A 5,456-nucleotide genomic window follows, 5' to 3' on the forward strand; every position below is an offset into this window, starting at 1 on the left:
GATTTCCCAGGAGGCAGGTCAGTTGGTCTGCTATTCCCATCTCTTGAAGACTTATCCAGTTTGTTGTGATCCACACAGTCAAAGGCTCTGGCATAGTCAACAAAGCAGAAATAGATGTTTTTCTGGAACTCTCTCACTTTTTCAATGATCCAACAGATGTTGGCAACTTGACCTCTGGTTCCTCTGCCTTTTCTAAATCCAGCTTGAACATCTGGAAGTTCACAGTTCATGTACTGTTGAAGCCTGGCTTGGAGAATTTTAAGTATTACTTTGCTAGCGTGTGAGATGAGTGCAATTGTGCAGTAGATTGAACATTCTTTGGCATTGCCCTTCTTTGGAATTGGAATGAAAACTGACCTTTTCCTGTCCTGTGGCCACTGCTGAGTTTTCCAAATTTGCTGGCATATTGAGTGCAGCACTTTCACAGCATCATCTTTTAGGACTTGAAATAGCTCAACTGGAATACCTACCCTAGCTTTGTTCCTAGTGATGCTTCCTAAGGCTTCTTGACTTCACATTTCAGGATGTCTGGATCTAGGTGAGTGATCACACCATTTGTGGTTATCTGGGTCATGAAGATCTTTTTTATATAGTTCTTCTGTGTATTTGTTGCCACCTCTTCTTAATATCTTCTGCTTCTGTTAGGTTCCTACCACTTCTGTCCTTTATTGTGTTCATCCTTGCATGAAATATTCCCTTGGCATCTCTAATTTTCTTGAAGAGATCTCTAGTCTTTCCCATTCTGTTGTTTTCCTCTATTTCTTTGCATTGATCACTGAGGAAGGCTTTCTTGTCTCTCCTTGCTATTCTTTGAAACTCTGAATTCAAATGGATTTGTCTTTCCTTTTCTCCTTTGCTTTTTGCTTCTCTTCTTTTCACAGCTATTTGTAAGGCCTCCTCAGAAAACCATTTTGCCTCTTTGAACTTCTTTTTCTTGGTGATGGTCTTGATCACTGCCTCCTATACAATGTCACAAACCTCCGTCCATAGTTCATCAGGCACTCTATCTATCAGATCTAATCCCTAGAATCTATTTCTCACTTCCACTGTATAATCATAAGGGATTTAATTTAGGTCACACCTGAATGGTCTAGTGGTTTTCCCCACTTTCTTCAATTTAAGACTGAATTTGGCAATAAGGAGCTCATGATCTGAGCCACAGTCAGCTCCTGGTCTTGTTTGTGCTGACTGTATAGAGCTTCTCCGTCTTTGGCTAAAAAGAATATAATCAGTCTGATTTCGGTGTTGACCATCTGGTGACGTCCATGTGTAGAGTCTTCTCTTGTGTTGTTGGAAGAGGGTATTTGCTTTGACCAGGGCATTCTCTTGGCACAACTGTTAGCGTTTGCCCTGCTTCATTCTGTACTCCAAGGCCAAATTTGCCTGTTACTCCAGGTATCTCTTGACTTTCTACTTTTGCATTCCGGTCCCCTATGATAAAAAAGACATCTTTTTTGGGTGTCATTTCTAAAAGGTCTTGTAGGTCTTCATAGAACTGTTCAACTTCAGCTTCTTCAGCATTACTGGTTGGGGCATAGACTTGGATTACGGTGATATTGAATGGTTTGCCTTGGGAACAAAGAGATCATTCTGTCATTTTTGAGATTGTACCCAAGTACTGCATTTTGGACTTTTTTGTTGACTATGAGGGCTACTGCATTTCTTCTAAGGGATTCTTGCCCACAGTAGTAGATGTAATGGTCATCTCAGCAGCATTTTCCGTATGCCTGTGCATGCATGCTATATCACTTCAGTCGTGGACACTCTTTGCGATCCTATGGACTGTAGCCCACCAGTCTCCTCTGTCCCTGGGTTTCTCCAGGCAAGAATACTGGAGTGGATTGCCATGCCCTCCTCCAGGGAATCTTCCTAACCCAGGGGTTGATCCCGAGTTTCGTATGTCTCTTGCATTGGCTGATGGGTTCTTTACCACTAGCGCCACCTGGGACGCTCTCTTGTATTCCTCCTTACCAAAAATCAGTAAAAGCCACCATCTGGTTTCAGCTGTTAGTGGCAACATGATCTCTGACCTGAAGACCAAGTGGAAGCAGTGGTTTGGTTGTCACAAAGGACAGCTGACCCCACTAGGGGACGATTTCATAAGGTTTATCAGGGTTGCAGGTTAAAAAGAAACCTGGAGACCTTGGAAATGCCCACAAATAGCTAGGATGGCACTTTGGAGGAAGCGTGCCTGTGGGTGTCTGTTTCAAAATAAGTTGAATAAACAAAGATGTAAGCCGGCTCTGAGATCACAGGCCGATGTCACTAGTAACAGGAGTCACAGAAATGTCTTTCAGCACCGTCCACCTCCCTTTCCCCTAAAGCCACACTCAGCTGTTGACCTTCAAATAGTGCTTTAGCTTCCCCAGTGTCTGCCAGCAGAGAGAGAATACATTGAGAGTTATTGTCGTTTAGTTGCTCAGTCATGTTTGACTCTTTGCAACCCCATGGACTGTAGCCCGCCAGGCTCCTCTGCCCATGGGATTCTCCAGGCAAGAATACTGGAGTGATTTGCCATTTCTTTCTCCAGAGGATCTTCCCGACCCAGGGATGGAACTCTCATCTCCTGCATTGCAGGGGGATTCTTTATTACTGAGCCACCAAGGAAGCCCACGTTGGTAGTATTAGTGTGTTTTCCAGTTCTCCTTCAGGCTTTATTTTGCTTATTAATCCATAGTACTCTTCTGGTCCATAAAACAGTCTTTTTTTTTTTTTTTTTTTTGAGTTTGGTACATAGGAATCAGTCTTTGTGTTATGTACACAACAAAATCTTTTTTTTTTTTTTTTTTTTTCAGAAACAAAAATGACATCTGGGGCCATAGCCTCTTATATTAGTCTGTTCTGGTTGGCAGAGCAAAGTACCATGGACTGGGTGGCTCAAACAATGAAATTTTATTTTCTCACAGTTCTGGGGCCTGAGAATCCAAGATCAGGTGTGGACAGGTTTGCTTCTCCTGCGGCCTCTCTGGCCTGCAGATGGTTGTTTTCCTACTGTGTCCTCACAAGGCCTTTTCTCTGTGTACACATCCCTGATGTCTCTTCCTCTTTTTATAAAGGACACTGATCAGGAACTTCCCTGGTGGTCCAGTGGCTAAGACTCTGCTCTACCAATGCAGGGGGCCCAGGTTCAATCCCTGGTCAGGGAACTAGATCCTGCATGCTGCGACGAAAAATCCTGCAACTAAAACACCCTGCATGCCTCGACCTTACAAAGATCCCGTGTATTGCAACTCCAGCCAAACAAATAAATAATAAATATTTTAAAATAAAAAGTAAAGGGCACTGATCTTCCTGAATTACAGGCCCACCCTTATGATCCTAATTACCTCTTTAAAGGTTCTGTCTACAAATGTAATCGCACTGGGTGATGGGGCTTCCATGTGAATTTTGTTCACAACACCCTCCTTCCTCTTCCCCACACCCCCAGGAACACCATGAAGTTTGGATGCCCAGAGAATGCAACTTCTCTCCATTGATGACTTTCCCCACTGATAACTTTCTGTGACTGCCTCTCCTTCCCATAAAGTCCTTGTCACCCATGACCGGGCACTGGGAGACTCCCCTTCACATGAGGATGCTCACCCCAGAATCCAGTTTTGCCCCCACCATCCCTCAGGCTGTCACCCTGGGTGACTCCAGCGAATGGAAGACCCAGCAGCAGAGCTCACATCTTTACAACCAGGTTGACCCACTGATACTCCCTCCTCATTGGTCTCAATTTGAAGATCCTTCATGGTTCCACACAGCTCACTCTGGAGGCCCTCAGCCTGGGATATGTCCTAAAGTCCCCTTTCTCTTCTTCAGCATCAGGTAGCTTAGCTCTTCTTGAGAAAATCTAAGCATCTTTATTTATTCATTTTTAATTGATTTTTATTGGAGCATGGTTGATTTACACTTTTGTGTTAGTTTCTGCAGTACAGAAAACTGAATCAGTTGTAGAGATACATATATCAACTCTTTTTTTTAGATTCAGTTCCCATATATGTTAGAACAGAGTATTGAGTAGAATTTCTTGTGCTATACAGTAGGTTCTTATTAGTTATCTATTTTATATGTTTGACAGTTCAGGTACTAAGTCATGTTCGACTCTTTGCAACCCCATGGACTATAGTACACCAGGCTCCCCCGTCTTGGGAGGCTTCACTGTCTCTCAGAGTTTGCTAAAATTCACTGAGTTCAGTTCAGTTCAGTTGCTCAGTCGTGTCTGACTCTTTGCGACCCCATGAATCACAGCACGCCAGGCCTCCTTGTCCATTATCAACTCCTGGAGTTTACCCAAACTCATGTCCATCGAGTCTGTGATGCCATCCAGCCGTCTCATCCTCTGTCGTCCCCTTCTCCTCCTGCCTCCAATCCCTCCCAGCATCAGAGTCTTTTCCAATGAGTCAACTCTTCGCATGAGGTGGCCAAAATATTGGAGTTTCAGCTTCAGCATCAGTCTTTCCAATGAACACCCAGGACTGATCTCCTTTAGTATGGACTGGTTGGATCTCCTTGCAGTCCAAGGGACTCTCAAGAGTCTTCTCCAACACCACAGTTCAAAACCATCAATTCTTCGTTGCTCAGCCTTCTTCACAGTCCAACTCTCACATCCATACATGACCACTGGAAAAACCATAGCCTTAACTAGACGGACCTTTGTTGGCAAAGTAATATCTCTGCTTTTCAATATGCTATCTAGGTTGGTCATAACTTCCCTTCCAAGGGGTAAGCGTCTTTTAATTTCATGGCTGCAATCACCACCTGCAGTGATTTTGGAGTAGACGATGCCATATACATATTATATGTAGTAATGCATATATGTCAATCCCAATCTCCCAGTTTATCCTCCCTAAACATATTTAGTACAGCAATCAACTCATAGTCTGCAACCTTGTTTAAGCATCATTGGAATTTCGTTTTACCCTTCTCTTGGTCTGCTTTCTCACATAGTTCTTACAAACCTAAGCTTCTGAATAATAATATACTGACTATGTGTCAGTCACTGCTCAAAGCACTTCTTAGTAAGTATTAATTCATTTACATTCAATTCTCCTAACAACCCTGGATGGTAGATACTATTATTCTTGCCTCATTTTATAGATGAGGAAATCAAGGCACAGAGACATTATATAACTTGCTCAAGGTCACACAGCTACTAAGTACCACAACTAGGATTTCAATGCAGGCATCCTGTCCCACGTAAATCCCTCCACCTGAGTGATTCCACTTCTGAGACCTGCTTCTCTCAGTTATTTCCTGTCTTCAAATTCTTTCTTTCATTAGCTTTCCCCAGCTTTGTGATTCCCCAAAGCTTGATTATGTCAACCTCTGTTACACTGAGTGAATTCCCCAGGACTGATACATCACACAACCCTGAAAAGTGGCATGCTAATGTATTTATAGTGACACATATAATTTCCAAGGAAACCAAGTGTTCATTTGAGACCAAGCTTAAATCTCATCTCCAGGAGGCC

General features: G+C 43.1%; 1 non-coding gene across 1 annotated transcript; it reads left to right on the plus strand.

Annotated features, from left to right (window-relative positions):
* Nucleotides 1–3,073: 3,073 nt before the first annotated feature.
* On the plus strand, nucleotides 3,074–3,146 carry TRNAG-ACC (transfer RNA glycine (anticodon ACC)). Its single transcript has one exon. It is a non-coding gene; the product is annotated as a tRNA-Gly (tRNA).
* The last annotated feature ends 2,310 nt before the right edge of the window (nucleotides 3,147–5,456 follow it).

Source organism: Ovis canadensis, chromosome 23 (genome assembly GCF_042477335.2).
Source record: "Ovis canadensis isolate MfBH-ARS-UI-01 breed Bighorn chromosome 23, ARS-UI_OviCan_v2, whole genome shotgun sequence".
Classification (NCBI taxonomy): domain Eukaryota; kingdom Metazoa; phylum Chordata; class Mammalia; order Artiodactyla; family Bovidae; genus Ovis; species Ovis canadensis.